Here is a 10735-nt window from a genome sequence, read left to right on the forward strand (position 1 = left end):
TATAAATGATTAATCCAAAAACCTAATTCTTTGAACATAATTGGTCATTTTGAATTTTGAATTAGAGACAGTATTAAGAATCATTAAAATGTTGACACATTTTTCTCCTCACTTACAGAAAAAAATAAATGGATTAACAGTATAATCTAATACTGTTAGAAACAAAAATTTTTACTTTCAGAGTAATTAGAAAATTGTTCAACTGTTCTTTTCTTAAATTGAGGTATAAAATTGGCATATAGCATTATATTGCCTTCAGTTGTACAGCATTGTGATTTAATATTTGTACACATTGCACAATGATGACCATAATAAGTCTAGTTAACATCCATCATCTTACATGGTTACAAATTTTTTTTTCTTGTGATGAGAATTTTTAAGATCTATTCTCTTAGCAACTTTCAAATGTGCAATACAGTGCTATCAACTATGGAATTACAAGTATGGGTGTCTAAGAGTGTAGTGATTTCATTATCAGATTTATAAGAGCAGGAGAAGGAACAAAGTTAGGAAGGAAAATGGTAAATTTGACTTTGGACTTACACAATCTGAAATATGTCTACATGTGCAGATATATCCCAAGGAGTTAAACGTGTTTGGAACATAAAGTAAAGGGTAGGCTAAAACCACAGATTGATGTTTCATTCATGGGAATTGATGCTGCCCTCAAAGGAGAAAATGAAAAGATAGAGAAGGAAACACCTGAGGACAAAACACTGAGAACATTTGGCTCGAGGTAAAGGAACCAAAGCAAGGGAAAAAAAGAAACAGAGATGGAAGAACCAGGAATTTAGACACTTGAAGGAGGTAGTTTCAAGATAAGAAGTAGCTGATGATCACAAACGACTAGCTGTGGGGTCAAGGGATGGCTTGGTCCTGGGCAGCACCGAGGATTCTGAGCTCAAGGAGGTAAAATTACCAGCTTTGGTGACTGGACTAGTACCTTTGACACAAAAGGGTATTGACTAAGGAGATCAAGATAAGAAAGGAAAGTATAATGGATGGATTTTATTCATTTATTCATTTATTCATTCAGGAAATATTTACTGATCATCTGTGTTAGGCAGTGATCTAAGGCTTGGAAAATCAGCAGTAAGCAAATCAGGTCTAATCCCTTCTCTCCTAAAAATGATTGTTTAGCGAGAGAAGACAGTAAATGACTGTAAGAGGCAGAGTAACTGCCATAAAATATGATGGTTCAAGATTCAAAGGAGCTTGGGGGGGTTTGGAAAAGGGGGAAAAATATTCAGGAAGTGACAAGAAAGTCATATAAGCCACCCATCTATACAGGCTACCAGTCTACAAGCTGAGGGGTTTAGAAGAGAAAATTGTCATCCTCTGAGAGGTTTGTAGGATTTTTTTTTAAAGGAGAAATCATTTAAAGCAAGAGGTTGAAGGGAATGTTCAGATTTTGCTAAAGGTTTCCAGAGGGTGTGTTGGAAGGGTTGTGAGTGGTTAAGGAAGGGTTTGAAATTGAATCAGATTAGAGGATCTGCATATCCTGATTAGGCCTGAGTTTCTAGGGTAAAGTAAATAAAGACAAAGGGTTGAATGGGATTAATCCTGAGGGTTCCTCGGGCAGTTAGTGTGACAAAGATTTAGGCCCAGGGGTGCGGGTGGGGGGCAGCTTGACTATGGGCAGTTAGAATTCAGTGGTTCTCCTCTTCAGGTGTAGCTCTAGGGAAGTGTACAGATGGGTAGTATGTGTGCCCTCACCATCACCAGCTCCACCAAGGGCGACATAGAGCCTGGTGAAAATTCGTTTAGCTATTTTAGAACATGAAGACAGAGTGAAAGAAAAAAATGAAAGTAGTGAGGTGTGTGAGGAGAAGCTTTTAGAAGGCCTGCACAAAGGGTTGCAGTTTTAAATTCCTTTAGAGTATAAGCTGGTAAGCATACCCCTGCATGAAGCAAGGTGCAAGGTGATAGGGAATGGTGGAGCCTATGGCTCCTTAGGTATGTAAGGAATACAGCTCATTTCCTAAAGAAGCATTTTGGTGGACTAGATCAGGCTTTCGTTATGCCACTCCTGGCCTAGAATAATGATATACTTAAGTTAAATCTAAGTAGTACTTGAACAGAAATTTATTATTGATTCAAATAGACTCAGAGCACTCTTGTCAGCAGAATGGAGAGAAGAAGAAATTTTCTCAAAGAAAATGGACTTAACCTCAAAGCATGTTGGAAACAGGTCTTTGTCCCAGGATGAAGGATCCTAATGCAGCTTCAGAGTGTCTTTGACAAGAATTTGAGACATTGTGTTCAAAGGGAAAATCCGGTCTTTCTCATAGGTGGTACACTGTGGTGGGTGAGACAACATGTGAAAAGATTCCAGACTGTGAACCAGGGAGAGATGAAACAGTTTTATGAAACCTGTCTATTAGTACCGGGACCTCTAGACAATGATCTGGAATGTGGGGTACAGATTCCTCCACTCCATCTCCAGAGATCTGGGCGCAGGCAAAAACTGGACAAAATTGAAAGACAAAGACAGAGGGAGTGGGTTAAATGCAGACCCCAATTCTAGAAAGAAACTTGGTCTAAAAGGAGAGTCGGTAGGCAGATTATGAAGCGAGGATCAAGGTGGATATGTTACTGGAGAAAGACTAGTCTGGAAATAGGTTCTTGTAATGTCACAGGAAAGGAATTTCAGGGACACACGAGTAGGAGGATTCGAGCGATAGTGGCAAGACTTATCAGAGCACCCTTGAAAGTGCTGCCACACTCAGCAGGGCACTCCCCTAGCACTCCGCTGGCACCTCGCGCCCGCTGCGCCCAGGTGACCGGGCCCGAGGCTTCGTCTGTGACCGGGTGGCTTAGCTTCGTCCCACTGTGGGAGGAGTCCAGCGTCGGGGCAGCAGGCCCAGGACGGTCGACAGGACCCAGAGCTGCATCCCCCTGGCACTTGCGGCCGACCTTGGGCAGGTTACTTGGCGCCCCTGGGCCCCATTCTTCATGTGCACACCTGTCGCGCTCACCCGCGTGGCCGCTAAAAGGAGAGAGCGCCTCGGGTCTTTGTTAAGCTTTGATTATATGTCCTTGGGCTTGGGAGAGAGCGGGCTTTTCCCCAAACTCTCCAGTCTCTTTCCTGGCTTTTCCTGGGCTGGTGTCCTTGTCCTATCTGATCTTCTCCCCAGATTTTCCCAGGTTTGTCTCCCCTTTTACGGTCACCATGTTGGCCTGCGCTGCTCTTGCTCTCACTGAAGGAACCTTTCCCTCACTATTTCTCCATTCCCCATGAATCCGGGGGAGCTGACCTGTTGTCCCGGGGCTGGCTGGAAAGCTGGCCTTTCCTGCGCGCGCAGGCGCCGGGAGTGCCTGTGAAACTGCCTTTGGCAGGTTAACCCAGCTGCTTCTGTTTGCTCCCTTCCTTCTTGTTAATATCTAACGAACTCACTTCCTCCTGCAGCAGATACTGGGGTCTGAGCTTGGACCGAACATAAGGCAGACTTCCAGCGTAGAGTATCTCAAGGGCTCCACAGAAACTCATTGATGGCACTGTAAACCCCAGATCTAGTGGAAACACCACTTCATTCTGAGTCCTGCAGTTTCTCTAACCAAGCCTGCCAGGATGCTGGCTGAGCCAGTGAGGACTAACTAGGAGCCTGGAATGGCCCTGGACATGCAAGCGGAGTTCACCAGTAAAGCCACCTTAGGAGAGCGGGGGGAGAGAGACCATCTGGGAAGAGTTGAGATGGGAGGAGGTGGGGACTGAAATGGGGAATGAAGGCAATGGTGGGACTGAGGGAAGAAGAGGTTCTGAAAAGCCCAGGTAAAAGCTTGGTTAGTTTGAAAAACAGTCTGCTCACAAAGCATTTTTATTTTTATTTTTAATGGAGAGAGGAAAAACATCAGATGCTCACTGTGTGTTAACTTGACAAGCCAACATGCCCACATGGAGTCTGTTTCTCATCTAATTTCTTTTGGTGTCATGGGAGCACTGATATTGCAAAGATAAATTGAAGTGTTCACATGGGGCTTAGAGATTTGTAGCTCTGAAGAGACACACACAAATATTCCATTTGAGAGTAGAAAGAGCTGCTAAGACTTTTCCCTGTAGGTTTGAGGTAAGTAGCTAAGCTGAAAGCTCTTGAGCTAGAGAACAGCTTTAGACAGGAGCCTACTTTTGACAGACTCTGTGCTCTTTCTTTCTCTGTGACTCCAAGAATGAGATCTTGGGGTCTTTGGACTATGTGATGCATGGAATTGAAGCAACAACAAAAAGTAAAAATGGCAACATCAGTATCTGCCTAATGGTCATAAGAGTACAAATACTTCAACAAATTTCAAAAAATCAAATGAAAAAATGCATGTCTCTTAAAACAAGTGACATGTATCTCACACCCTGCTTAAATATATAAAAAAAACACTCACCTGACTTATATCCAAATAGTTATAAAGTAAGGGTCTGTTTGGTCCTCTCATTTCTATGCCTCCCTCTCTGTTTTCTTTATTCTTTCTTGTTAGACAGGACCAGAACAAAAAGTAAGTTCATGGCCAGGCCAGAGTGGCTCAGCTGATTAGCATCGACCTAGGATCCAGGAGATAGAGGTTCAATTCCTGGTCAGGGCACATGCCTGGATTGTGGGCTCAATCCCCAGTAGGGGGCTTGCAGGAGGAAGCCAATCAATGACTCTCATCATTGATGTTTCTATCTCTTTCTCCCTCCCTCTCCCTTCCTCTCTCTGAAGTCAATAAAGATATATATATATTTAAAAGTAAAAAAAAAAGTAAATTCATGAAAATCAGAAGGAGTGGCTAAGGAGCCTAGAATGTTAGAGCAAGAATATTAGAGCAGAAAAGACTTCAGAAATCACCTGGACTCATACCATCACTGGACAGAAGGGACCTTGACATTGCTGGGGTCACACAGTTCTCAGACCTGAACAGGGACACTGATTCCAAGTCTGGATTTATTCAGCAGCTATACTTTTCCCTCAGGACAGATATGACCCTTATTGCTCTGCTAATACTTGAAATTCCTTTCAAATTCACAGTTGTATTTATGAGTAAAGGCTTAAAACAGAGATGGACCTAGAGAACTGCCCTCAAGAGTTCACTGTTGCTGTCAGAGCTTTTAGAACCACAAATTTGGATGGAGAGTGTCTGGAAGGGGTGAACACAGGTGCAGAGTACACTTGAAAGTATTAGACATGTGTGCGTGTTGGGGAGCAAGTAGATAAACTTGGCTTTCCTTTGTAATGGGGTGAATTACATTTGGCTAGAGGGCCTGAATCTCCCAGTAGGTGTCACACTTCTCTTAATTTGGAAATGATGCTCACAATCGAAGGGAAATCTAGTCTCTCTACTTGATAGCCTAGGAAGCCAGCACCAATTTCCTGTTGACAAAGACATTGGCCTCAGTTTAGGATTTTAATGAAAAGAAAGAAAGAAAAAAAAAAGCTGATAAATATAACCTGGTTAGATTATAATGTCCAAAAGTACTATAATGTGTCTGCTCTCACTGAGTATTTCCTAATGCCACTCATCACATGCTCTTGCGACAGCATGACATAGTCTCAACAACAGTGGCTTTGGAGTAACATGTATCTGTTGCACTATTTATTGTCTTGGAGCTTTTATTTTCATCTGTAAAATGGAAATGTCATTGTGAAAAATGAATATTACTGAAAAAGTAGCATCCAAAGTACCTGAACTTACTAGGGATTCAATGAGTAGTAGTAATTATTTCCTTTGTTGCCATTATTGTTAACAATAGTGATGAGGAGGCCTTTTGCTGCTTCCACATTCTGTTTTCATGGTCCCACCACCATCCCAGAGGGGAGCATCCTGCCTTGTTCTCTTCTGACTTTGTTTATTTATTTACATATTTCTAAAATAGCAATCCAAGGTATTTATCATTTTACCAGGCATTTGGGTGGAGGAAACCTCTAGTTCTTCCCTGAATTTGAACAGGTATCTCAGCTTTCTCAGTAGAGGGTTCAATAAGGAATCATGGTCCTTCTTTAGAATAGTACTTTCCAAACATTTAAAATTATTCATGCCTATCAAAATATTGTTGCAGATAAACCAATATATGGGCATTTTTATTTATAAATCATATATATAAGGTGTCCCAAAAAATATGAACCGACTTAACAACTAATAGCTCAATTGATATTTCTTTCTTTTCATATTTAACCCATTGGAAGTAACAATTATTCAATGTATGTATACATTTTTTGGGAAACCCTGTATGTGTACTATTATACAAAGTCATGTACATTTTAAAACATACACAGAAAAAAGCTTTTTTTTAATGGGAAGAAAACATAAATAAGTTTAATTATTTTCTTCTATATTCTCATGGGTCATCTTGCATAATCTTTGAGGTACACTCCTAAAAAACCATTGCTCTAAAGATATATCACGTTTTTTGTAAATCAAACTGCCTACCCCATAACCCAGTACCTAAGTGACCTTCCAGGAACTCCGCCTTGCCTGCCTGCCTGCTTCAGCTTCCCTCAGTCCCTGGGGGGGGATGGCCCGTCTGAATGCCTGTCCTAGTGAAGGCAGCCTCATGTACAGTGCGCCCTGGAGGCCGGCCCAGCCTGCCCAGCAGCCCTGTCGTCCTGCTGCAGGTGAGGATGGTGTGTCCTTGCTCTCCCAAAGCGAAAGTTTTGCTTTGCTCTCCAGCTGTTTATAAAGCAGGCTGTGGGCACCAACCAAATATGATGGATGATTGGCAGGAGGAAGGGAGGGAGGTGACATAAGACATCACTGCCTTTACTGTCTCACTTTCAGAGTAACCCTCGACTTATCTCTATTTCCAAAAAATCATAATAGTGAGGAGCTCTATTTTCCCCATTTTTTCTCCTTCTCTTTTATAGTAAGGGTAGAATAAGGAAAGAGAAGGTCTTTCCGATATATTTTTTTTTTTTGTCGTGATGACACCTCCTAAATTAGAGTAAACATTTAATTAATGCTTGAGAAGAGCTGTTTTCCAATAAGCGTTTGTTTTTGTTTGTATGTATGCATACATGTATGTATGGTAGCAATGACTTTTCCACAAGGGAACATTAACCTTTTCTCCTCTGCCCTTCTGCTTTCACCTGTTTGTTTGGTGCTCATTGTGAAAAACCTTTCTAAATGCCAAGTTTACATTCCTCTCTGGGATGTGAGTTAAAATGTGGACATCTAAAGGTTAATATCTAATTGCACTAGTGCTCAGCTGCTACCATTGAGGCCAAAGAACATGTTTCTCCTCTCCCACAGCAAAACCTCTGTCATCTCAAGAAACCCCCCTGGGAGGCATACATTTGCACACGAAAAAAATCTCAAAATATGGCCCTGACCTCCCCTCACCACAGTCTGTTGCTCAGAAACCACATAAGAGCATCACCAGGCACTGCTGCTGCAGACATTGTCCAGGATCATCGAACTGCTGGTTACCCTGCTCTTTGCAATATTTCTGGGCAGAGAAGTTTTTCTGAAGAGGGTCCAAGGATGTCCTAGGTGCTGAAGCTGCTACACAGTGGCCTGAATACTGGATCCAAGAGTGCTTATTGTAGTCTGACTTTGATACAGAATTTTTTGTTCATTACTATATTTGAATAATTTGAGTATATCTCAGCTTTTGAAGAGCAGAACAGGCATTATCAGATGATAACCTAAGTTCAGAAAGTTTATGTGACTTGTCTAAGGTAACACACCTGGCCATGATGGAACTAGAGGAAACACCTAGCAGCAATAAGAGCTCATGCTAAACTCAACAGATACAGAGATCAATAGACAGATATGCACCTACTACAAGTCAGATGCTCCATATATGTCTATCAATATGCCTGGCATTGTGCTATAGAGACAACTAGTAAAAAGACATCTATTTTATACTGAACAATCTTAGAATCTGATAAAAACAAAAAAGGCAGACCCACAAGAGAACAATGAAAGTGCAGTTTATTTAAAATATATATAAATACTTGAAATAGAGGAAAAGTAAATTCCTTGAGTGCACAGGACACCTAAATTGACTGGGGAGGTCAAAGTGCAAATATATAGATGTAGATGAGAGCACAGCATATATGGAGAACACGAGTGTTTTGGTACACTGACACTTTAAATATGGGAGCAGGACTGATCACACTGATCGTGAGGACGATATATAGTAGTGTATATAGAAAGAAATGTAAATTTGCTGATGCAGCACCATACCCAGACTTATTTTAGTTATTTCAGTGTTACATGTGTTAGAGGAAGAGAGAGAGAGAAAGAGAATAATCTCAATGGTAGTATTTAAAGTGATTTTTCCTATTCATTCGACAACTATTTATTGACATTTTATTGCCAGCTATATGACAAGCCCTATTTTAGACCCTTGAGGTACATCAATGAAAAAAATGAAAATCTCTGCCCTCATGAAGTTTATATTCTTTTTTAAAATTTTAAACAAGAAGTTTATTTAAACAAGAAGATATTTGACTTGAAGGTTAAACTATCTAGGATTCATTTCTTTTAGAGTAATCTCTCTACTTAAAGACAGATTACCCTGTATATGTGACAACTACATACAAAAAAGTTATAAAATTGTCCTTGGTTTTACAATGATAAATGAAAAACATTACAAATCTCCAGTCAAACAAGGTATTCAAGGATTGTTGTGCTTTTTTCCCCCTTCTCTTTGTTAAACAGTAAGAACAAACTAACTTATTGGACTATAAAGATAAGAGCTGATGAGATATGAATTAACAGAGAAAGCTGGTATTTTCACAGAACCAGTATTTTTCCCCAATCCCATCTCCATTTGATGTTGATCAAAACTTACCTCTGGCCATTTAGTTTAAAAACAAATGCAAATGCTTGTGCACATACATCAGCTGCTTGATGTACAATAAAGGAGCAGGGAAGGGGAATGAAAGAAGAGAGAAAGCTGGCCTGCGGCAGTCAGGGTGGGGTGGGACGAAAGCGCCGCTTCCTGACTGGCCGTGTCTTCTGGGCTGGAGGAGCAGAGTCCTGCAGCAAAGCAGCGGGTTCCTTCCTCAGTGGCCACCGCCGGCCTGCCCCTGGGACACGCCGGCTGCCCGCCCGCACCTGCTGGGGAACGGGGCGTGTTCTCAGCGCTGCCCGGGCCCGGCCTTCCGTGCGCCCGCTCGGCGCTGGAGCCCGCTCACCCGCCGCACGAGGCGCGTAAAGTTGACCTTCTCTTTATTCTAGACTCTAAGTCACTGCGTGCACAAACGTGTCCCTACGCAGGGCTTCATACATAATGGGCAATGTTCTAAATTTGTTGCGTAATTTAAGGCATATCCATTGTTAATTTTCAGTAAAATGTGACTTCAGCCTCTGTTTCTTAAAACTTAACTTTTGAGTAACATTCGACTCCATGATCTTCACTTAGCATCGGGGAACTACTGGGAGTTGGGAACATGAGAATGAAAGCGTATTCACATTTTGGAAGAAAGACACGAGCAGTGACGTAGGATAGGTGATGCCCGAGACGGACACCAGGGAGACAGGCCCAGCAGACTGCCATTGCATTTAAAATACCTAAGTAAATAAAATAAGACAATAAGGCAGTTACAACACTTAGAAATGATTGATATGGGGGAAAGAGGGGGTTGGAATCATTTCAGGATTCTGCTTCGGGTAATGGAATGGTAGCTACAGAGGAAAGAAAGAGAGACGGGTGGACGGAAGGGAGGGAGGGAGGGAGGGAGGGAGGGAGGAAGGAAGGAAGGAAGGAAGGAAGGAAGGAAGGAAGGAAGGAAGGAAGGAAGGAAAGGGAAAGAGAAAGAAAGAAAGAAAGAAAGAAAGAAAGAAAGAAAGAAAGAAAGAAAGAAAGAAAGAAAGAAAGAAAGAAAGAAAGAAAGAAAGAAAGAAAGAAAGAAAGAAAGAAAGAAAGAAAGAAAGAAAGAAAGAAAGAAAGAAAGAAAGAAAGAAAGAAAGAAAGAAAAAGAAAGAAGAAAGAGAGAAAGAAAGAAAGAAAAGGACAGGTCAATCCAGGTGAAAGCGCTTTCATATTCCTGTACTTAACGAACATTGCAGAAACTATGAAGTGCGGTGCCCATGTGAGCTGTTACCCCTTGTTGGCTTTTGCTTTTATTTGTAACTTGAAGAGACTTTTTGGTACTATTTGTAATACACGGTCGTGCCATAAAGCTGATTACAGTTTTCGCTGTGTAAGGAATCACACTCTGGCTATGGTTTTTCATTCATTACTCGCAACCGCAGACTGAGTTCATAAGGACAAAGGTAGAAGCCATGGCTGAGTAACCAGAGAATCTAGAGCCGCTGTCAGCGAATGGGCGCGTCAGCATTCTTTTAAGGCAATCACCTGCTGGCTTATTAAAGTTAATTGCTTGCAGGTACCAAGTTCCTTAGCCAGAGCTATCAAAGTCGCTGTGAGAGAGGTGATTAAGGCTGTGCTGGGAGCTCTGGAAAGCTGGCTGAATACCATCTCACGTGGAGTCTTAGCTTCAGGGAGACTACTGCCTCTTTTCCCTTCCTTCCTTCCTTCCTTCCTTCCTTCCTTCCTTCCTTCCTTCCTTCCTTCCTTCCTTCCTTCCTTCCTTCCTTCCTTCCTTCCTTCCTTCCTTCCTTCCTTCCTTCCTCCCTCCCTCCCTCCCTCCCTCCCTCCTTCCCTCCCTCCCTTACTCCTTTCTTTCTTGGCTTTTTCCCTTTGCTCTGCCACCATCCCTCACTCCTATCCTCTACCACATGCCAGCCTCTCTAGTTAGGTGTTAATTTTGCTCATCTAACATTTGGCAGCCATATATTGAGCATTTATTAAGTGACT

The sequence above is a fragment of the Miniopterus natalensis genome, chromosome 14 (assembly GCF_054644295.1).
Source record: "Miniopterus natalensis isolate mMinNat1 chromosome 14, mMinNat1.hap1, whole genome shotgun sequence".
In the NCBI taxonomy this organism is placed as follows: domain Eukaryota; kingdom Metazoa; phylum Chordata; class Mammalia; order Chiroptera; family Miniopteridae; genus Miniopterus; species Miniopterus natalensis.